This window comes from Symphalangus syndactylus, chromosome 21, assembly GCF_028878055.3.
Source record: "Symphalangus syndactylus isolate Jambi chromosome 21, NHGRI_mSymSyn1-v2.1_pri, whole genome shotgun sequence".
Lineage (NCBI taxonomy): Eukaryota > Metazoa > Chordata > Mammalia > Primates > Hylobatidae > Symphalangus > Symphalangus syndactylus.
In genome coordinates this window covers 3,593,522-3,616,160 of record NC_072443.2, presented here as the reverse complement: position 1 = coordinate 3,616,160, position 22,639 = coordinate 3,593,522, and the positions used below count along the sequence as shown (strand labels likewise).

The following is a 22,639-nucleotide window of genomic DNA, read 5'->3' as shown; positions in this document are numbered from 1 at the left end:
TTCAGATTAAAGACAGCTTCGAACATCTGTCATTAGCAGACCTAAATACAAGAAATGCAAAAGGAAATTTTTCAGGCTAAAGAAAGATAACAACAGATGGAAATTCTGAACTACAGGAAGCAAGGAGAAGCTCTAGCAATGGCAAGTGCATCAACATGAAAAACTAAGGCTTTTTTCTTTTGGTTTTATAACAAACAACTGATGGTTTAAATAAATTAAGTGTACTGTTGATAATGTATGTAAACTATTCAAAATTAATAGCTCTGACAGGAGACTAAACGCACAATTTTGCTGCAACATTTCTTTATGTTACATGAAAACGTTGACTGTTAACAGTAAGTGGACTGAGATAAGCCCAGGATGCTGATTATAATCCCTAGAGAACCACCACATCGTATGAAGACATTCTTCTAAAATGCCAATAAAGGAATTAAAATGGAACGCCGAATATTGTTCAGTTAATATAAAAAGGCATGAAAGAAAGAACGGAGGAGCAAAAAATGATGGAACAAATAGAACATAAGAGCAAAATAGGCCGGGCGCGGTGGCTTACCCCTGTAATCCCAGCACTTCGGGAGGCCGAGGCGGGCGGATCACGACGTCAGGAGATTGAGACCATCCTGGCTAACACGGTGAAACCCCGTCTCCACTAAAAATGCAAAAATTAGCCGGGCGTGATGGCGGCGCCTGTAGTCCCAGCTACTCGGAGAGGCTGAGGCAGGAGAATGGCGGGAACCCGGGAGGCGGAGCTTGCAGTGAGCCGAGATCGCGCCACTGCACTCCAGCCTGGGCGACAGAGCGAGACTCCGTCTCAAAAAAAAAAAAAAAAAAAAAAAAAAAAAGAAAAAAAAAGCAAAATAGCAGGCTTAAATCCAACCTTATCAATAATTATTTCAAATGTAATTTAAATACTCCAAATAAAACACAGATTGTCCATCGGTATATTCTGTTGTATGAATATACCACATTATCTTTATTCATCTGCCAATAGACATTAATAAAAGTACCTATAAGAGATGCATGCCAAATATTATGGTATAGATAAGCTGAGAGTGAAATAATTTCTAAGTATACCATGGAAACAACAAGCACAAGAAATCTTATGTGGCTACATTAATAGAAGAAAAAGTAGACCTCCAAACAAGCAATATTACAACAGAAAGCTATTTCATAATGATAAAATGTCAAGTACTTCTGAAGACATAATGCTGTATTGCTAACTGATAGAATAACTAAAGAAAGTTAAGATAAAATAATTTTGACAACAGCTTGACCTAATCAATATTGACCAAGACGATAGAATATATGTTCTATTATGCTACACGTGAAACACTTCTCAATAGACTATAGACCACAAAATATCCCTCAAGAAGTTTCAAAACACTGTAATCATAGAAAGTATGCTTTCTGACCATAATGAAAATGAGTTGAAGTGGGTAAAAACAAGCTACCCAGGAAAGTCTACGCTACTGGAAGATTTAAATACACCTTAAAATGCCCTTTAGCTCAAGGAAGAAATCATGAGAAACACCTTAAAATACATTGAACTGAACACAAATAAAAATATACTATATCAAAATGTGTGGGATAAAGTTAAGCAGACCCAGAGTAAAGTTTTTGTATAAATGCTTATTCTAAAAAAGAGAAGTTCAAAACAAGTGAACTAATTTTCTACCTTAAAAAGAAAATCTAAAACAAGAGAGCAAATTAAGTCTAAAACAAGTAGAAGAAAGGAAATAAAACAGAAATTAGAAATCAATGAGACAGAAAACAGACACAGGAGAAAATTAAAATGGCCAAAAGTTAGTTCTGTGAGAAAGAAAGAAAACGCAAATTATAAATATCAGGGATTAATGAGATTGTACAGTTGTAGACACAAGAGACATTAACAAGATAATGGAATATTGTGAAACATTTTACACCAATTTTCATTACTTGAATGAAAGGGTGAATTCCTTGGAAAAAAAACTTATAAAAAAATTCACAAGATTAAATGGAACATATGAATTGACATTTATTAAAGTAATTAATTGTCAAATACTTGCACATAAAAACATAAAACTAAAGAAAATAAAAAAATAAGCAAACTCCAGATCCAAAGAGTTTTGCTGGTGAATTCTTTCAAACATTTAAAAAAAATAAAATGTTTAAATTATTTCAGAAATAAAGAAGGGGGAAATTCCAAACTTGTTTTATGAGTCAGAATTCTGATACCAAAACTACAAAACCCAGGAATGCAAAACTGATTTCAGCTTAAAGAGCTATCACCATTCTAATCTGTGATTCTAATGTATTTGGCTATCTTAGATACTTTATATAAGTGGAATCACACAGTTTGTCCTTCTGTGACTGATTTCCCTTACTTAGCATTAATGTCCTCTAGGTTCATCCATGTTGCATATTGCAGGGCTTTCTGTTTTTAAAGCTGAATAATAATCCGTTGCATGAATATACCACATTTTCTTTATCTATTCATCTGCCAATAGACATTAACCTTATTCCCACATTTTGATTAGTGTAAATAACGCTGCAATGAGCCTGAGAATCAGAGAATCATCCCAATTTCAATCCTTTCAGATAAATAACCTGAAGTGAGATTGCCAGATCATATAGTAGTTCTACTTTCTTAATTTTTTTGAGGAGCCACCGTACTGCTTTCCATAGAGGCTGCACAGTTTTACATTCCCAGAAACACTGTACAAGTGTTCCAATTTCTCCCCATTGTTAACACTCATTATCTTTTTCTTTCAATAAGACCATTCTAACAGGCTTGAGGCAATATCTCTGTGGTTTTGATTTGCATTTCCCTGATGATTAGTGATGCTGAGCATTTTTTTCATGTACCTGTTGGTCATTTGGATATTTCATTTGGAGAAATAGCTATTGCTGATTAAAAAAAGAAAAAACTCTCAGCAAGCTAGAAAAAGAAATTTTCTCGAAGTGATGGAAAGCATCCACAACAAAATATATAAACAATATTATATTTAATGGTGAAAGCGTCAATGTTTAAACCACACAGGTTAGGACAAGAAAAGGATGTCTGTGTTCGTCACCGCTATTCAACATTGTACTGGTGATTCCAGATTTTGAGTATAAATATTTAGGGGACAACACTGAAGTATAAATATTCAGTGACCACACTGAAGCCCAAATCTTGGTCATCCTCAGAAAAAAAAAAAAAAAGGTGATTAGGTTGTATATAATCTAATTCTACTTGCTTTGGGCTTAATTTTAGAGAAATTCAATTAAGTTGCTTAATTTAAGCTTAAATTAAGCAACTTAATTGAATTTCTCTAAAATTACAACTTGTATCAACTCTAGAATTTATTGGGCACCTCCTAGGACATAAACACTGGAATTTGGTGAGAGACATCAGGTAGGAAAGAGCCTGGCTCTGACATAAATTCAACACACAGGGGGGGACACATGTTATGAGACTGACCTGCCTTCTCCATCTCATAAAAGGGGTTCCTGTTGCTGGTAACACAGATTAAACTATTTCAATTACATTCAAGATAAAAGGATTAGCAATTGTATGTAAGATGAAAAAATCACCCCTCAGGAAGACAAAAGTCTCACAAAAGGATATTTAAACTAGCCAACACTTTGAAATTTAGGCAGAGATCACGCTTTCTGGGTGAACTAAAGTAGCAAGAACAAAGTAGAGGCTCCAATTCTAGGAAAAAGGGGCCCTAATAAGGTTTACGATCCAGAAACTCAAGAAATCCAGACAGAAGGATGCAGTCTCCGCATTCAAGGCAGTAGCAATACCTGGATTACTAAGCCAATCCCCAAAGCAGGAACTCATAAACACAAATTGGATTGAGGAAGAAGCTTGCCCACCAGAAGATTTAGGTTATTACAAGGTAGAATGTGATAGAGAAAACGAGCATGGGACTGGAAACAAAAGGAGGAAGCCCCATGATTACAACTAGAATATGACTGTCAGAGATGGTGCAGAAACAAGACTGAAGAGAGAACTCCTTAAACCCCACGTGCCTTACGTCAGGACTGATCCTGGACACAGGCTGGAAAGCATAGCCTGCAAGTGCTGAGGGAGGAGGCGTGGGCTCAGCTGTGAGAAGGAGAAGGACATACAGCTGAAAAGCAGATACGGGTCTTGAAATCGCGCAGAGGGTTTGGGCCTTTGTTGCTCTCTGCCAGCAGCTGCCAGTAGTTCTCACACTTTGGCTGGCATCAAAATCACCTGGGGCAGTGGTAGGGAGGGGGAGAGTGTTGTAAAACCACAAGTGACCAGGCAGAAAACACCTGTATGTTTTCCAATTCAGTAAGTACAGAAATCTTAATTGGAACAAGGTGGAGGTCAGACATTGATAGTGCTGTGGACTGCTCCAGGGACATAAGCATGATCTTTAGAGAAGCGGCTCTAACCAGTTGAGGGCAACCACGGGACAGAGAGAGGTCCAGACCAACCGTACACAGAGACATCATGCAATTACACTTTAGCAACCTCTCCAAATAACATGTCTCTTAGTGAAACTTGGGAGGTTGAAAATTAAAAACATAAAATCCAGTGGCATTTATGTATCCTAGGCACTTACATTTGTCTGGTTCTTCCACCTTGCCTTTGCTTGGTTAGAATTTTGGGTAGATAAGAGGTGGATTTACATGTGCTAGTGTGAGAACTTTGATACACTCATTTAGACATTGACCTACTATCTTGATGTTTGAAAGCTACAACCCAAAGAAATTTGTCTTTTTACATAAAACAAATTCAGCCCTTGCCTTCCTTATAGATTACATCTTCCACTAGCAGTAATAAAAAAGTAACAATATGCATAAGTCAAAGTATCTTCTTAGATCCTCTGTAGTGTTTTATTATTTAGTTGTGTGAATTAAAGTAACTCTCAAAATTTCAAGGATGCCTGAGAAGCAATTCATGTTCAAAGGCTGCCCTCTTGTGACAATGTGTTGTATGTTTTACTGTAAAAGTAATCTTATTTCACCTTATAACCCCTACAATCCAATTCATAACAGCATAAAAAGGAAATAAAACCTTACATAATTTTGAATTTTAGAAAGTACCTTGTTTATATGGCTCCTTTAGAGAATGAATAGTCAATTTGGTAAATATTCCAGTGAGTTGAAGGTTTGAATCCATCTCACTTAACTAGCTTGATGGATGTATTTCTAAACCTATACAACCCACTCCTCTGCTTTTAAAAAATTAGTTAGCTGTAGATTGAGATGTCAGTGACACAGTTTATAGAACATAACTTAGATTGTCATCTACATTACTGTAACTACAAATACCACCCTCAGATTGAAGAATCAGTTTTATCAGTAAACATCTCTAATTGAACTACAAATGCTGTATGTCTTCTGGCTTTTACAAGCTCTTGGTCTAACGCAGGGGATATATGATGTAAAAATTACAAAACAAGGCCACGCGCGGTGGCTCACGCCTGTAATCCCAGCACCTTGGGAGGCCGAGGCGGGTGGATCACAAGATCAGGAGATCGAGACCATCCTGGCTAACACGGTGAAACCCATCTCTACTAAAAATACAAAAATTAGCTGGGTGTGGTGGCGGCGCCTGTAGTCCCAGCTACTCAGAAGGCTGAGGCAGGAGAATCGCTTGAACCCAAGACGCGGAGGTTGCAGTGAGCTGAGATTGCACCACTGCACTCCAGCCTGGTGGCAGAACAGGATTCCATCTCTAAAATAAATAAATAAATAAATAAATAAATAAATAAATAAATAAGTAAATAAATAAATAACAGTGACTACAATGTTTTGTGATGTTAAACTTTGAGAGCTTTTTTTTTCTTTCTTTGCCCAAGTCCCTTTCCCAGTTCCAGGAGCAGTTATTCTAAGCTCATTGACGTAAAGGAATAGAAAGAAAAGGTTTGGTGGAAAAAATAATAACCTGCTATCATTTCTGTCTTTTGTTTTTTAAAAGCTTGAGCATTTGGGAGAATTTGGAAAGATTGTGGAGTAAGTGCAAAGAAGGAATTCGCTAACAAAAATTATATAGGGTGAAATGAGTTTTTTCCAGGTTAGAACATACTCACTCCCTGCACTCCTACCTTCCTTTCCCATAGTTAAGAAGAGGAAAAAGCAAAGGCCTCTTGGTAGCAGTGGTGACTTAGGCAGTTTCTTAGAAATATTCTAGAAGGCATAGTCATCTTTAAAAAAAATAGCTACAAGGATATGTCTAAGCAGAAGGGACCATGGGCCAAATTACGAGTAGATTTTTGCATGCCAGATATGGTAAAGAAGAAGCAGGAAGCCGGTGGGCCTAAACAGGCCACACAGAAATGGACAAGGAATAGGCCAGCAGCAGCTTGTGGGGACAAGACGTCAAGCCCCAAATGTTAAACTCACCATCCATCCTCCAAATTCTGGCTCTGTTTAACAAGGCTGTGGTCTGGCACTAGGTGCCACCTCAGTGACTAAAGCATAATTCCCCATCTCCTGGGAGTGTTGACAGCTGACTCCTGGCAACAACACTCACAGCACAGTAAAGTTCCTTCATCCAAGTTCATGACCCTTCTCAAGGAATCCCACATCCGAGAACTGCTTGGTACAGAAATATAATGGCCTGGCTTGCTTGCTCCAATTTGAGGTCATTAGGTAAACTCACCAAGATCCCTGTAGAGCGGGCTGCGGCCATGATAGTGATTGCATTCCAGCCAGCTTCCTGCTCTGCCCAATCCTATTGCTTTCACTCTTCGCAGGTGTTGGGAATATCCATCTCAACTTCCTTGCATGCAAATCTCCAACTCCGAGTCGGTTTCCTAGGACACCTGACTGGTGACATCTCTATCACTATCACAGTACTTAGAGGGGAGCATCTTAAAATGATTTAAGGCTAACTGCCCTAAGAGCACAGACAGATGGTGGCTTAAAATAGAATTTAAGTGGGTTTAAAAAAAACATGAAAAAAGTTGACATTGCACGCTCATATGAGCTTATGGATCAAACCATGCATATGATTTCTAAGATCCCTTGTGCAGTATATATTTGCACTGTTTATAAATGACATCCCCTTGAATTGAATTCAGTGCAATTCAAAACAGTAATTTGTGGGAAAAATTAGGTATGCAGATAGCCTAGACTCTACAGTGGCACACATCATTTGGAGAATAATAGTGAACTGGCTGGTCTATGAGGGAAGAAAACAGTGAATATAGACTACTAGTGAACAAGGATATTTTCCCATATATATTCAAATTAAGGTGAATTTCTTTACAGAATTATGCCTCAGAAAAAGTATTTCCCTATATATGAATCCTCACAAGTTTTCCCACGATGAGTGCTTTAGTGATTATTTTGAATAACGAAGTAATATTTAAGGAAACTCTCTTGCCCTGAATGTACTTTATGTCAATTGATGTTGCATATAGAGATCATCAGAGTGAAGCTACAAGAGAAGGAGGAACATTACTTAGCAAAGACTTAGAGAATTAGTCCTAATAGTGTGAAATCAAAATTTCAAGTGAGGGAATAAATGCAGCTTTTAATGATTACTTAAATGAAGTTTAACTGTAGCAGGATCTACAAGAAATTGGCAACCTTTGGCTCCGGTAACAGAAACTCAGGATATACGCCTTTCAGGGCTTTTGGATTCTGCATCATATTGAGAGAGACTCCTTTAAACAAGCAATAGGAAACTTCCTGTGACAACATAATAAATTTAAAAAGTTCTGTAACTCAGACAATGTAGATAGAAGTGAGGACTTTGGCCTAGACAGCCCTGTTCACTCTAAAGATGGATTAAATAATGAAGAAGATATTGATATCAAAAATTCAATCCGGAATTTGATTAAAGCATTTCATTAAATGTGATAATTTCTTAGTATATTATCTCACATATGCAATATTCATGTGTAACAAATTAAATACAAGTAAACATTTGACTATATTATCTGCAGCATAATTTACATATCAATTTACATATTCAGTTTTGCTCACGTGAAAACTTGGATCTTCTCAAGAAGGAAATTTGTGAAATCTTTAATTCCTCATCCCCAGAAATGTAAATACGTCAATATCAATACTGTAAGTCAGTGATTTGTTCCTAGGAAGACAGTAAAAATTTTACAAAAGTGCTTTAGAGCCCTTCTCATTGTAAACCTAGAAAACAGAGAAAGGCTCTCTGATGGAAAAAGACACACCTTAGGGAGGAGGACATTGCAATGGGAACATGCCTGACAAAAGAAACTATGTAGATTCAAATGGTGAAGGAAGACAAGGTCTTTAACAGAAAAAACGATCAACCTGGAAGCATGGGGGAGTAGAAACAAATAAAGGAAAAATGAAGAGGCTTATGTAATTGTTTCGATATAGTTACCTTCAACTATAAAGATCAACAACAAGGTCGATGTCAGTTGAAGGTTGGGCAGGTGGTTGCTGGATAGATGTCCTCACAGAAGTGTATTTTGTGTAAGGTTGCTATGGCCTTTGTGCAAGGTTGTGGTTTTTGTGGTATTTTGTGATAGTTTTTGTTATCAGGCCTAGAAGCATGAGAACCCTCTCTTCAAGGCCTTCCCTGAATCTATTTGTCCAGGTTTTTTCTTTTCCTTTTAAACATTAGTGACAGTTTTGATTCTGATAACTTTCATATCATGATCCCTAATTTCAAAAAAAAAATTAAACATGTAATTTGTTAGTGATGTATTTGATAGGCTTGGATTTGTGAGTCACCTCTACTATCTATAGTGGTAGATATATCTGAGCCTGCTTACACCAGACTTCCATCAGATTTTCTCTTCAGTGGAATTGGAAGAGGGGGTTTTGGAGAAGGGGATGAAGGAATTGTGCTGCATCAGAGGTCCCCATCTAACAACACAGGGACTTTTCCTGTGCTCTTGCCAGGCCGTTGTATTAGGCTGATGCAAAAGCAATTTTGGTTTCCTCATCGAAAAGTAATGAGACCATCTGACTTACAATGTCTGTGCCATGACCAGCTTCTAATAGCCTCCGAGGACCCCTCTGCCCTGACACATACTGTCCTGGAACCACGTCTGCCTTGTAACACCTGAGGTAGCTGCCACCATGACCAATCCCTTCTCATCTTTACTCTACATGCAGGTAACAATTATAATTACATCTCTGTGTATTCACAGAACAATTAGTACATGTAGGACTTCTACAAAATTTCCCTAGCTGATTTTGGTGTTCTGGTGTCCTGGCAGCTCTAGCCATGAAGGGATGATGCTTTATGAGCATTTCTGTAGAGTTTTTTGCTTTTCCTCAGAAACTGATTCCAATTTTCCCACATATGTTTGACAATTTGTTTGAACTCATTTATTCTAAACCCATTATTTTTTGTCTATTATTTAATAGGGAGGGGGGCGAGGGATAAAAGATTACAAATAGGCTGCATACAGCAGGAGGTGTACAGCCACCCTGGGATATGATTCCGAACATCCACGGAGAGGAGAGGCTGCTATTACTCCCAATATCGCAGGGGGTGTACATCCATTCTGTGACATTGTTCTTAATATTCCAATGCAGAGAGGTTGATATTACTCCCAATATCGCAGAAAGTGTACAAACCCGTGTGATATTGTTCCTACTATCCAAAAGAAGACAAGATGATATTACCCCCCATATCGCAGGAGGTGTACACCCACTCTGTGATATTTTTCGTAATATGCAGGGCGGGAGAGGCAGGGGGCGAGGCGCCCCCCGCGAGGTGGGGACTGAGAGCCAGCCCCTCTGCCCCCCTGGCTCTTAGGACCCGTGGTGGACTCACAGCCTGTTTACCATATTGTGACTAATATCATCTTCCCCTCTGGAAATTATCAACTATTGCACAGACGGGTGTACACCGGCTTTCTACAGAGGACGTACACCCGTCTGTATTCGAGTAACATCATCCCCTTCCTCCCTGAAGATTAAGAACAGTATCACAGGGGTGTTTCTACTCCCTGCGATATTAATAACAATATCACAGAGTGGGTGAACACAGCCTGCGATGCTGGAATTATTATCATCCTCTCCCCCTAGGGATACTAGGAACAATATCACAGAAGGGGTGGACACTCCCTGCGATATTGGGAGTAATGTCATACGCTTCTTCCGTGAATGTTAGGAGCAATATCACCGGGTGGCTGTACATTCATTGCTATGTTGCAGTCATGTCATACTCTACCCGCTGGATATTAGGATCAGTGTCACAGGGTGAGTGTACACCTACTGCGATATTAAAACTAATATCATGCTGTCCATCCCTGGATATTAGGAAAAATATCACAGGCAGGTGTACACCTCCTGTGGTATTAGGAGTCATAATATTGTGAATTATTAAACATCAGTCTCATTAATAACTATCAATGGTAATATTAATTCATAGTATAACGTTATTAATCATTAATGATTATTTTAAAGAGAGGATTATGCATGATTAGAATTATTGCTATTAATGCCATTTTTAATATTAGTTATTAATCTTAATGTTTATCATTGTTTTATTACCAACATCGGGAATAAAATCACCCTGTGATATTGTTCTTCATATTATAGGGAGATATTGCTTCTAATATCACATTGGGTGTACCCCTCGTGTGTATACTCTGTGACAGTGTTTTTTATATCCTAAGGAGGTATTACTCCTAATGTCACAGTGGGTGTTCACCCTGTGTTATCATTCTTATTTGACCTGACTGCCTTTTTTAACCCACACTACAGAAGGAATGGAACAGATACAAAGATATGGAGATTGGACCATGCTGCCGTGTGGCCGCTGCAGGACACCTTTAATATCCCTGTTTCTGAGGCTGTCGACAAAGGGGTTCAGCATGGGGGTGACCACCGTGTACATCACTGAGGCCACTGCAACCTTTCTGGGGGAAGAGGACACATCTGAACTGAGGTGCCCTCCAACGCCTCTTCCATAAACTCAGCAAACAACTGACAGGTGAGAGCCACAGGTGGAGAAGGCTTTATACTTCCCACCTGACAATGAAAGCCTCAGAATGGAGGAAACCATTTTATAGTAAGAGGAAAGGGTCCCCGAGATGGGAAGGAACCCAAATACGGCAGCAGGAAAATACATGATTATGTTATTGGTGAAGGTGTCACAACATGCAAGATGGGGGAGTTGAGAAGGGTCACAGAAGAAATTAGGAATTTCCGCACCCTTGAAGCAGGTCGTTAGCAAGGCAATCAAGTTGTGCAGCTGGGAGTCTAGAAGACTGAGAAGAAAAAAAAAAAAAAAAAGACAACCAAACTAGGAAGCCACAGAAACACGGGTTCATGATGGCCGAATGATATAGAGGGTGACAGATGGCTACAAACCGGTCATAGGCCATCACACTCAGGAGCATGTCTCTCTTCCCTGCCTCGAAAAATGGCAAACAGAGACATCTGAGTCAGGCAGCCTGCCTAGGAGATGACTCTGCTGTGAGATTGGATGTCCACAATCATCTCGGGGACCGTGGTGGAGGTGAAACCCATGTCAGGCGAGGACAGGTTGGAGAGGAAAAAGTACATGGGGGTGTGGAGGTGGGAGTCAGGGCTGATGGCCAGGATGCTGAGCAGGTTCCCCAGGACCGTGACCGGGCACACGGACAGGAACAACCCAGCGAGGATCGGCTGCAGTTCTCGATCCCCTGAGAGTTCTAGGAGGAGGAATCTAGAGACATCGGTTAGATGCTGTGGGTCTGCATGGTCTGGACACATTTTGCCTAGAAAAGGGGGTTGAAAAATGGGAAACAAGTAAACCAACACCTGGCATTGTGTCTGCATTTTGGATAGAAGCAATTCACAAGTAATGTTTTCAGATTTCAGAGCAATCCACGTTCAGCAATATTTTGCAGTTCTGACAAACTCAATTGTCTTCTAATGCTTTCATCATTGATTTCTGTGTTCTTCACTTCTTGCTGTACACGCCTGCCTTAGAGACACTAGATTCAAGAATGTTCCAAGAACCAGATCATCATATATAACAAATGCATAACTGCTAGAAAATACAGCCTATCTTGTCCGAAGAAAAATACGTAACAAAGCCGTTCTCTTCACTTGAAGAAAAAGGTTATCCTAATTAAAGGAAATTAAGAACTCAAATATTTTATTTTATTCTACTAGATTGATACAAATTCCCTTGATTTAGAACATTTATAAACACTGTATAGCAGCTGAGACCGGGCGGGGCGTGGTGGCTGACGCCTGCAATCCCAGCACTTTGGGAGGCTGAGGCGGGCGGATCACCTGAGGTCAGGAGTTCGAGACCGGCCTCAACGTGGGGAAACCCCGTCTCTACTAAAAATACAAAATTAGCCGGGCGTAGTGGTGCATGCCTGTAATCTCAGCTACTCGGGAGGCTGAGGCAGGAGAATTGCTTGAACCTGGGAGACGGAGGTCGCAGTGAGCTGAGATCGAGCCATTGCACTCCAGCCTGGGCAACAAGAGCTGAGACCATGTCAGCTGGAAATGAAATGAAAGTTGATACTTCATAAGCAGAAAATAGTTCCACATGCCAGTTAGGTCCTAGTGATTTCATCGTTCCGTTTTCTGACTTTTCACCTTCAGCAGGAGAGTAATTACTTCCTCAAATCCGTGTGTCTTCTTTGAAAATTCACGTCAGCTACAACTCCTGTCCTTAGCTTAGGTGGACTTAGAGTTTTCATCAGAAAGTTCGGCCGGACGCGGTGGCTCACGCCTGTAATCCCAGCACTTTGGAAGGCCGAGGAGGGCGGATCACAGGGTCAGGAGATCAAGACCATCCTGGCCAACATGGTGAAACCCCGCCTCTACTAAAAATACAAAAACTTCTCCCGGTATGGAGGCGGGCGCCTGTAGCCCCAACTACTTGGGAGGCTGAGGCAGGAGAATGGCTTGAACCTGGGAGGCAGAGGCTACGGTGAGCCGAGATCACACCACTGCACTCCAGCCTGGGCAACGGGAGCAAAACTCCGTTTCAAAAAACAAAAAACAAAAAGAATCAAGTAAGTCGAAGTCACACTGATGACAGCCAATTGTTGTGAACCAAGGAAGTGTCAATTCAAGAATTAACATAGATTTTGACTTTTGATACCTCTTCTGTGCCAAGCAAGATACAGGCTCTGGGGAATCAGAAACAAAAGAGACTCACTTGTTCCTCTCACAATACTCAGTACTTACTGAGATAAGGACAAAAGAAAATGTCCTGTCTGGAACGCAGGGAAACCGGAACTTCAGGTCAGGGGATATTTCCATTGAACTGTATGGAGTTGAAGCTTAAAATAGTAACGAGTGTATGGGAGATTCACTTTGCCTTGACTTTCCGCATCCATCACAGACAGATCACGCAGCGGGCACCCACGATCGGTTTCATCATCGCTCGCTTCCATTAGATCACCTAGAAATCAGCTCAGATGAGAGTGCTGAGTCTCAGGGGATGGACATCTCACCGCCTGCCATACAGAGAAGTAGAAAGGGTGGTATTCCAAATTCATGGCCAGACTCTAAGTCCCGGGTACTCTACTTCATGGTCTTCCAACTCTCAAAAAGTTGTGGTTTGGGTTTTGTTTTTGTTTTTGCTTTTTTGAGACGGGGTCTCGTTCTGTGGCCCAGGCTGGAGTGCAGTGGAGTGATCTCGGCTCACTGCAGCCTCCGCATCCCAGGTTCAAGGTATTCTTCTGCCTCAGCCTGCCGAGCAGCTGAGAGGACAGGCGCCCACCACTACGCCCGGGCTCCTTTTTTTCTATTTTCAGTAGAGACGGGGTTTCCCTGTGTTGTCCAGGCTGGTCTCGAACACCTGACCTTGTGATTCGCCTGCCTCAGCCTCCCAAAGTGCTGGGATTACAGACGTGAGCCACCACGCCCAGCTTCCAAAAGTTGTAAGCAGAGCTCAGAGGTCTTAACCACGGGCACGTCTGAGGAGCATTTTTTGAAACGCTTTCCAGCTTCCTCAGTAGGAATGGAAGCCAAACTCCGAATCGACGACTCCTTTGAGGCAGTCGAGAGCTGGAAGGAGAGCCAGGAACAGGGGCAAGGGAGAGATGCGTCCCGAATGATCCTGTGCCCATTCTTTCTGGAACCTTTGATGTGATCTCAGCTGCCCTTTCTCTACTTGACACAGTGATTGTGGCACCCACTGGTCTAGCTGTGGTCTACAAGGAACCCCCAAAGGGAAGGGCACAGTGGGCAGGGGCATCGGCCTGAGTGACAAGGATTTGAGAGGGCAGGTTGGATGCAGGGAGAGGATTGGCCAAATGCCATGTGTCCGGACTTAGACTGCCTGGTTCAAATTGGACTTCACCCTTTTTGACTTCGTGATCTGGTACAAGTCCTATGAAAATGCGTTGCTCCTTCTCTACTCCGTAAAATCATCATGAAATGTGCACTCGTAACTGGGAAACTACGCAGATGAAATGAAACAAGCTGCATAGAGCACAGAGCTCAGAGCCTGGCCTTTAGGAAGCCCTCAGTGAGGGTTCATGATGCCCTGGTGTCTGTCTTCATCCTCTTTATCCACATCATCACCTTCATCATCTTTGTTGTTCTTAGGGAATAGTTTAGAGGGACTCATTCCCTGCTATCTTGGGTGAGGTGTCTATGAAAAGGACAACTCAGTGGGGGAGGAAGGCAAAAGTTTGAATAAGATTTCTGAGGCCCCCTCACCACAAGGAAGAGCAGAAACTCCACAGTCTGCTGAGCTGACAGGTTGCAGCTTGGTCAGCTTGGTCTCCTCCCATCTGCCCACCGCACTGTCCTGTTTGTCCTGAGGATGAGGAAACAAAGCGAGGCTCCCGAACGTCCCTCAGCTGAACTGCCCTTCCCCCCTGCCGGGCCATGACCGGGGAGAACGGGTCCACTGTCCTCCCTGCGTGGTGCACGATGGAGGCTCAGACTCCGTCCTCAAGGATGGCAAGAAGACAGGGTGAGACTTGAGCCCCCTGATACAGGTGACGGGTGTGGAGCCCCCAGGACTGGAACCTCAGACTGCAGGGCTGGAGGCACAGACTGAGTATTGACTATTCTATGGCCTGGGGGGCTCAAGGCACAGAGCTCCTCATTAGCCAAAGTCGCCCAAGCTCCCCAATCTCTAAAGATTTCCTCATAAGAATGCAGGAAGAAGAAGAGAAAAGGGAGTGTCCGTAGAAGCTTTGGGGCTCTTCCTGTAATCAGGAGGAAGCTTGTGTGTATTCTTCGCTTCTTTCTTTTCTTTCTAAAGATCCAACTGCTTTCATTTTCATCTTTTATTATAGGAAAATATACCACGTATCAATACTAAAAGTTGTAAATAGATATGATTTCATCTAGAACGGCCGGTATAAACATTGACAATTTCCACTATTTTTCAGTTGACAGTTGAATGACATTAAGTACATTCACATTGTTTAGCAACCATCACCGCCGTCATCTCCAGAACAGTTTTATCTTTCAAAATGGAAATGGCACCCATTCACCAAACTCTCCATTCCTCTCTCTCGCCCACCCCGGGGGCCACCATTCTGATTTGCAACTCTATGAGTTTAACTACTCTAGGCACTTGATAGAAGTGGAATCATACCATGTTGAATTTGTTTTCCTGTTTTTTTTTTTGTTTTTTTTTTTTTTGAGACAGAGTCTTTCTCTGTCGCCCAGGCAGGCTGTAGTGCAGTGGCGTGATCTCGGCTCACTGCAACCTCCACATCGTGGGTTCGAGCGATTCTTGTGCCCCAGTCTCCCGAGTAGCTGGGATTACAAGCATGCGCACCCACGCCCAGCTAATTTTTGTATTTTTAACAGAGACGAGCTTTCAGCATACTGGCCAGGCTGCTCTCAAACTCCTGACCTTAGGGGATCCGCCTGCCTCAGCCTCCCAAAGCGCTGGGGTTACAGGTGTGAGCCACTGAGCCTGGTCGTGTTTATCCTTTTGAGATTTCTTTATTTCACTGACGATAATGTCTTCAACTTTCATCCATGTTGCAGCCTGTGTCAGAAGCGCCTGTCTGGTTTTGTGTTTTGGTTTTGTTTTGTGTTTACATGGAGTCTCACTGTCACACAGGCTGGAGTGCAGTGGCACAATCTGGGCTCACTGCAACCTCCGCTTCCCGGGTTCAAGCGATTCTTGTGCCTCAGCCTCCCGAGTAGCTGGGACTATAGGCACACGCCACCACGCTGTGCTAATTTTTTGCACTGTCTTTTTTTTTTTTTTTTTGAGACGGAGTCTTGCTCTCTCGCCCAGGCTGGAGTTCAGTGGCACAATCTTGGCTCACTGCAAGCTCCGCCTCACAGGTTCACGCCATTCTCCTGCCTCAGCCTCCCAAGTAGCTGAGACTGATGTTTAATAATTCACAATATTATGACTCCTAATACCACAGGAGGTGTACACCTGCCTGTGATATTTTTCCTAATATCCAGGGATGGACAGCATGATATTAGTTTTAATATCGCAGTAGGTGTACACTCACCCTGTGACACTGATCCTAATATCCAGCGGGTAGAGTATGACATGACTGCAACATAGCAATGAATGTACAGCCACCCGGTGATATTGCTCCTAACATTCACGGAAGAAGCGTATGACATTACTCCCAATATCGCAGGGAGTGTCCACCCCTTCTGTGATATTGTTCCTAGTATCCCGAGGGGGAGAGGATGATAATAATTCCAGCATCGCAGGCTGTGTTCACCCACTCTGTGATATTGTTATTAATATCGCAGGGAGTAGAAACACCCCTGTGATACTGTTCTTAATCTTCAGGGAGGAAGGGGATGATGTTACTCGAATACAGACGGGTGTACGTCCTCTGTAGAAAGCCGGTGTACACCCGTCTGTGCAATAGTTGATAATTTCCAGAGGGGAAGATGATATTAGTCACAATATGGTAAACAGGCTGTGAGTCCACCACGGGTCCTAAGAGCCAGGGGGGCAGAGGGGCTGGCTCTCAGTCCCCACCTCGCGGGGGGCGCCTCGCCCCCTGCCTCTCCCGCCCTGCATATTACGAAAAATATCACAGAGTGGGTGTACACCTCCTGCGATATGGGGGGTAATATCATCTTGTCTTCTTTTGGATAGTAGGAACAATATCACACGGGTTTGTACACTTTCTGCGATATTGGGAGTAATATCAACCTCTCTGCATTGGAATATTAAGAACAATGTCACAGAATGGATGTACACCCCCTGCGATATTGGGAGTAATAGCAGCCTCTCCTCTCCGTGGATGTTCGGAATCATATCCCAGGGTGGCTGTACACCTCCTGCTGTATGCAGCCTATTTGTAATCTTTTATCCCTCGCCCCCCTCCCTATTAAATAATAGACAAAAAATAATGGGTTTAGAATAAATGAGTTCAAACAAATTGTCAAACATATGTGGGAAAATTGGAATCAGTTTCTGAGGAAAAGCAAAAAACTCTACAGAAATGCTCATAAAGCATCATCCCTTCATGGCTAGAGCTGCCAGGACACCAGAACACCAAAATCAGCTAGGGAAATTTTGTAGAAGTCCTACATGTACTAATTGTTCTGTGAATACACAGAGATGTAATTATAATTGTTACCTGCATGTAGAGTAAAGATGAGAAGGGATTGGTCATGGTGGCAGCTACCTCAGGTGTTACAAGGCAGACGTGGTTCCAGGACAGTATGTGTCAGGGCAGAGGGGTCCTCGGAGGCTATTAGAAGCTGGTCATGGCACAGACATTGTAAGTCAGATGGTCTCATTACTTTTCGATGAGGAAACCAAAATTGCTTTTGCATCAGCCTAATACAACGGCCTGGCAAGAGCACAGGAAAAGTCCCTGTGTTGTTAGATGGGGACCTCTGATGCAGCACAATTCCTTCATCCCCTTCTCCAAAACCCCCTCTTCCAATTCCACTGAAGAGAAAATCTGATGGAAGTCTGGTGTAAGCAGGCTCAGATATATCTACCACTATAGATAGTAGAGGTGACTCACAAATCCAAGCCTATCAAATACATCACTAACAAATTACATGTTTAATTTTTTTTTTGAAATTAGGGATCATGATATGAAAGTTATCAGAATCAAAACTGTCACTAATGTTTAAAAGGAAAAGAAAAAACCTGGACAAATAGATTCAGGGAAGGCCTTGAAGAGAGGGTTCTCATGCTTCTAGGCCTGATAACAAAAACTATCACAAAATACCACAAAAACCACAACCTTGCACAAAGGCCATAGCAACCTTACACAAAATACACTTCTGTGAGGACATCTATCCAGCAACCACCTGCCCAACCTTCAACTGACATCGACCTTGTTGTTGATCTTTATAGTTGAAGGTAACTATATCGAAACAATTACATAAGCCTCTTCATTTTTCCTTTATTTGTTTCTACTCCCCCATGCTTCCAGGTTGATCGTTTTTTCTGTTAAAGACCTTGTCTTCCTTCACCATTTGAATCTACATAGTTTCTTTTGTCAGGCATGTTCCCATTGCAATGTCCTCCTCCCTAAGGTGTGTCTTTTTCCATCAGAGAGCCTTTCTCTGTTTTCTAGGTTTACAATGAGAAGGGCTCTAAAGCACTTTTGTAAAATTTTTACTGTCTTCCTAGGAACAAATCACTGACTTACAGTATTGATATTGACGTATTTACATTTCTGGGGATGAGGAATTAAAGATTTCACAAATTTCCTTCTTGAGAAGATCCAAGTTTTCACGTGAGCAAAACTGAATATGTAAATTGATATGTAAATTATGCTGCAGATAATATAGTCAAATGTTTACTTGTATTTAATTTGTTACACATGAATATTGCATATGTGAGATAATATACTAAGAAATTATCACATTTAATGAAATGCTTTAATCAAATTCCGGATTGAATTTTTGATATCAATATCTTCTTCATTATTTAATCCATCTTTAGAGTGAACAGGGCTGTCTAGGCCAAAGTCCTCACTTCTATCTACATTGTCTGAGTTACAGAACTTTTTAAATTTATTATGTTGTCACAGGAAGTTTCCTATTGCTTGTTTAAAGGAGTCTCTCTCAATATGATGCAGAATCCAAAAGCCCTGAAAGGCGTATATCCTGAGTTTCTGTTACCGGAGCCAAAGGTTGCCAATTTCTTGTAGATCCTGCTACAGTTAAACTTCATTTAAGTAATCATTAAAAGCTGCATTTATTCCCTCACTTGAAATTTTGATTTCACACTATTAGGACTAATTCTCTAAGTCTTTGCTAAGTAATGTTCCTCCTTCTCTTGTAGCTTCACTCTGATGATCTCTATATGCAACATCAATTGACATAAAGTACATTCAGGGCAAGAGAGTTTCCTTAAATATTACTTCGTTATTCAAAATAATCACTAAAGCACTCATCGTGGGAAAACTTGTGAGGATTCATATATAGGGAAATACTTTTTCTGAGGCATAATTCTGTAAAGAAATTCACCTTAATTTGAATATATATGGGAAAATATCCTTGTTCACTAGTAGTCTATATTCACTGTTTTCTTCCCTCATAGACCAGCCAGTTCACTATTATTCTCCAAATGATGTGTGCCACTGTAGAGTCTAGGCTATCTGCATACCTAATTTTTCCCACAAATTACTGTTTTGAATTGCACTGAATTCAATTCAAGGGGATGTCATTTATAAACAGTGCAAATATATACTGCACAAGGGATCTTAGAAATCATATGCATGGTTTGATCCATAAGCTCATATGAGCGTGCAATGTCAACTTTTTTCATGTTTTTTTTAAACCCACTTAAATTCTATTTTAAGCCACCATCTGTCTGTGCTCTTAGGGCAGTTAGCCTTAAATCATTTTAAGATGCTCCCCTCTAAGTACTGTGATAGTGATAGAGATGTCACCAGTCAGGTGTCCTAGGAAACCGACTCGGAGTTGGAGATTTGCATGCAAGGAAGTTGAGATGGATATTCCCAACACCTGCGAAGAGTGAAAGCAATAGGATTGGGCAGAGCAGGAAGCTGGCTGGAATGCAATCACTATCATGGCCGCAGCCCGCTCTACAGGGATCTTGGTGAGTTTACCTAATGACCTCAAATTGGAGCAAGCAAGCCAGGCCATTATATTTCTGTACCAAGCAGTTCTCGGATGTGGGATTCCTTGAGAAGGGTCATGAACTTGGATGAAGGAACTTTACTGTGCTGTGAGTGTTGTTGCCAGGAGTCAGCTGTCAACACTCCCAGGAGATGGGGAATTATGCTTTAGTCACTGAGGTGGCACCTAGTGCCAGACCACAGCCTTGTTAAACAGAGCCAGAATTTGGAGGATGGATGGTGAGTTTAACATTTGGGGCTTGACGTCTTGTCCCCACAAGCTGCTGCTGGCCTATTCCTTGTCCATTTCTGTGTGGCCTGTTTAGGCCCACCGGCTTCCTGCTTCTTCTTTACCATATCTGGCATGCAAAAATCTACTCGTAATTTGGCCCATGGTCCCTTCTGCTTAGACATATCCTTGTAGCTATTTTTTTTAAAGATGACTATGCCTTCTAGAATATTTCTAAGAAACTGCCTAAGTCACCACTGCTACCAAGAGGCCTTTGCTTTTTCCTCTTCTTAACTATGGGAAAGGAAGGTAGGAGTGCAGGGAGTGAGTATGTTCTAACCTGGAAAAAACTCATTTCACCCTATATAATTTTTGTTAGCGAATTCCTTCTTTGCACTTACTCCACAATCTTTCCAAATTCTCCCAAATGCTCAAGCTTTTAAAAAACAAAAGACAGAAATGATAGCAGGTTATTATTTTTTCCACCAAACCTTTTCTTTCTATTCCTTTACGTCAATGAGCTTAGAATAACTGCTCCTGGAACTGGGAAAGGGACTTGGGCAAAGAAAGAAAAAAAAAGCTCTCAAAGTTTAACATCACAAAACATTGTAGTCACTGTTATTTATTTATTTACTTATTTATTTATTTATTTATTTATTTATTTATTTTAGAGATGGAATCCTGTTCTGCCACCAGGCTGGAGTGCAGTGGTGCAATCTCAGCTCACTGCAACCTCCGCGTCTTGGGTTCAAGCGATTCTCCTGCCTCAGCCTTCTGAGTAGCTGGGACTACAGGCGCCGCCACCACACCCAGCTAATTTTTGTATTTTTAGTAGAGATGGGTTTCACCGTGTTAGCCAGGATGGTCTCGATCTCCTGATCTTGTGATCCACCCGCCTCGGCCTCCCAAGGTGCTGGGATTACAGGCGTGAGCCACCGCGCGTGGCCTTGTTTTGTAATTTTTACATCATATATCCCCTGCGTTAGACCAAGAGCTTGTAAAAGCCAGAAGACATACAGCATTTGTAGTTCAATTAGAGATGTTTACTGATAAAACTGATTCTTCAATCTGAGGGTGGTATTTGTAGTTACAGTAATGTAGATGACAATCTAAGTTATGTTCTATAAACTGTGTCACTGACATCTCAATCTACAGCTAACTAATTTTTTAAAAGCAGAGGAGTGGGTTGTATAGGTTTAGAAATACATCCATCAAGCTAGTTAAGTGAGATGGATTCAAACCTTCAACTCACTGGAATATTTACCAAATTGACTATTCATTCTCTAAAGGAGCCATATAAACAAGGTACTTTCTAAAATTCAAAATTATGTAAGGTTTTATTTCCTTTTTATGCTGTTATGAATTGGATTGTAGGGGTTATAAGGTGAAATAAGATTACTTTTACAGTAAAACATACAACACATTGTCACAAGAGGGCAGCCTTTGAACATGAATTGCTTCTCAGGCATCCTTGAAATTTTGAGAGTTACTTTAATTCACACAACTAAATAATAAAACACTACAGAGGATCTAAGAAGATACTTTGACTTATGCATATTGTTACTTTTTTATTACTGCTAGTGGAAGATGTAATCTATAAGGAAGGCAAGGGCTGAATTTGTTTTATGTAAAAAGACAAATTTCTTTGGGTTGTAGCTTTCAAACATCAAGATAGTAGGTCAATGTCTAAATGAGTGTATCAAAGTTCTCACACTAGCACATGTAAATCCACCTCTTATCTACCCAAAATTCTAACCAAGCAAAGGCAAGGTGGAAGAACCAGACAAATGTAAGTGCCTAGGATACATAAATGCCACTGGATTTTATGTTTTTAATTTTCAACCTCCCAAGTTTCACTAAGAGACATGTTATTTGGAGAGGTTGCTAAAGTGTAATTGCATGATGTCTCTGTGTACGGTTGGTCTGGACCTCTCTCTGTCCCGTGGTTGCCCTCAACTGGTTAGAGCCGCTTCTCTAAAGATCATGCTTATGTCCCTGGAGCAGTCCACAGCACTATCAATGTCTGACCTCCACCTTGTTCCAATTAAGATTTCTGTACTTACTGAATTGGAAAACATACAGGTGTTTTCTGCCTGGTCACTTGTGGTTTTACAACACTCTCCCCCTCCCTACCACTGCCCCAGGTGATTTTGATGCCAGCCAAAGTGTGAGAACTACTGGCAGCTGCTGGCAGAGAGCAACAAAGGCCCAAACCCTCTGCGCGATTTCAAGACCCGTATCTGCTTTTCAGCTGTATGTCCTTCTCCTTCTCACAGCTGAGCCCACGCCTCCTCCCTCAGCACTTGCAGGCTATGCTTTCCAGCCTGTGTCCAGGATCAGTCCTGACGTAAGGCACGTGGGGTTTAAGGAGTTCTCTCTTCAGTCTTGTTTCTGCACCATCTCTGACAGTCATATTCTAGTTGTAATCATGGGGCTTCCTCCTTTTGTTTCCAGTCCCATGCTCGTTTTCTCTATCACATTCTACCTTGTAATAACC

General features: G+C 41.4%; 1 pseudogene; it reads right to left on the bottom strand.

Annotated features, from left to right (window-relative positions):
• Window positions 1-3,100: 3,100 nt before the first annotated feature.
• LOC129471692 (olfactory receptor 7E24-like) lies at window positions 3,101-19,994 on the bottom strand (annotated as a pseudogene).
• Between the last annotated feature and the right edge of the window lie 2,645 nt (window positions 19,995-22,639).